This window comes from Aplysia californica, unplaced genomic scaffold (assembly GCF_000002075.1).
Source record: "Aplysia californica isolate F4 #8 unplaced genomic scaffold, AplCal3.0 scaffold00551, whole genome shotgun sequence".
NCBI lineage: Eukaryota > Metazoa > Mollusca > Gastropoda > Aplysiida > Aplysiidae > Aplysia > Aplysia californica.
The window spans coordinates 43,252-45,154 of NW_004797821.1; the positions used below are offsets into that span (position 1 = coordinate 43,252).

The following is a 1,903-nucleotide window of genomic DNA, read 5'->3' on the forward strand; positions in this document are numbered from 1 at the left end:
GAGAGAGAGAGAGAGAGAGAGAGAGAGAGAGAGAGAGAGAGAGAGAGAGAGTCTTCCAATCTCTCATCCCTCGAGCTTCTTTAGATTTTCTATTGTATTCTTACTTCGTTTAATACGCTTATGTAGGGTGTCCAATTTTTCTGATGGTCGTGGATCTGGCCAAAATCTTGTTTCATAAGTTATTTTACCCCAAAAGTCGCTATATACCTAGTGCTTCGTGGCATTGTCTATCATCTATAATGTATTCAGTTTTTAATTTATTTACCTTCCTTGTGTACTGTGGAGAAGTTACGTCTTTGGATTATTATGACTCTCCTGGGTGGTTGGAGGATGCCACTGGTAAAGTCTTCTCCGTGGTTGGTTGACGGGTGTTCTAGTGTGGTTTGCTCCTTCTTTCCTATCAAACATCTATTGTCCTTATCTCTCCTACTCCTTTTTTGGTGTATGTTACTCTCTTGTAACGCATCTATTCTTCAGCACTTATATGACCTTATTGTGTTCCAAGTGCCGTAAAACACTTACTAAATCGACATGTGTAAAACGACTACTAAAGTCTTCTCCTCTGCTATCCCTCATTCGTTTCTCTACCCGTCTGCCTTGAATTGTTCCACCCCTACATTGAACGATTTAGCATAGGACAGGCCTATTTATAAAAGTGTAACAAAACCATGTTAGATTTTATTTTCTTCCTATCGCTAAATGGCTGTTTCTCTATACTATATAACGAAAAATCTATTTCCTGTGAAAAAAATTGCGTAAACTTGAGATCCCCCCCAAGAAGGCAATGATGGCCACGTTGACTTTAATTGTTCACAATGTTCTCTGGTGCGGTTTCCAAGTCATCTTATTTTCGATTTATATTTCTGTGTTACTCAATGTGCCCGTCTTTCTCACTCTTTCCGTCTCTCTTTCTGTCTCTGTCTCTCTCTTTCTGTCTTCCCTTCTATCTCTGTTTGTTTGTCCCACCCTGTGGTCTAACCCAGTCTCCCAACATTCTCCCCCTTCCCCTCCTCTCTCTATTCTCTTCTGCAACTCTTTCCATCGTTTCGAAAGAATCACGTCTTGGAGAAAAAGCAAAAAATGTCTGATATGATGTCATTATTTTCCGATTTGTTCCGTTTGACTTCTGCTTCTATAAACTCTCTGTGTTCACCCCCTTCGTCTCGCCCCCCCCCTCCCCACCTACCCAAACTATATTCTGTGGTTAAGGTCCTTTTTAATCCCCTCATTTCTCCGTCTTTCCTGTCGGCAGCGAAATTCCGAGCGGGTGGTTGGTGGGCATCATTTGTTGTTACTCTCCCTTTTTTATACGGGCCAGTCGTACTTTTTTCCCCTCCATTTTACGTTGAAATCAAACAAGAAATTCCAAATACTTTGTGAATGTGATAGTAATGAATTCAGATCCAACCCCTCTCACTTCAGGTTTTCCGTAGTTGTCTGTGGTAAAATCAGCTGAATGGCCCTCTCCGAGATTTTCTCTTAACTTACCCCAATCCCCCCCCCCCCCACACAATCATAACTAAGTTCAAGTTTCTTGTTTGTAGGACCGACTGAACATTTCAAAACGGCAGAGGGAGCTCGCGACCGTCCTGAGAGAAACTGACGAAGGCGTAAGGACTGAACAAAGTCATAAAATTAAAACCATGATCGTGGACTGCCAATTTGACAACGTGAGTTGGTACCACTTGAATTCACTCCTACCTTAATTCCTTTCTCAGCCTCTCTCTCTCTCTCCCCCCCCTCCCCTCATATTTCTCTTCTGTGATGGGACACGCTTGTGAGAGAGAATGCGTATGCGCGCAGATATTATGCAAACATTTAACATTATGGTACAACACCAATTAAAGTTTGCATAACCTGAGCAGCATGTTCTGAGAGAGCGGACGAAGGGGCGGAAGGGGGG

General features: G+C 42.6%; 1 protein-coding gene across 1 annotated transcript in view; it reads left to right on the top strand.

Moving 5' to 3' along the window:
* Window positions 1–1,903, top strand: part of afurin2 (furin-like prohormone convertase) — a gene marked incomplete in the record, with an annotated part of 87,440 nt that overhangs the window by 895 nt on the left and 84,642 nt on the right.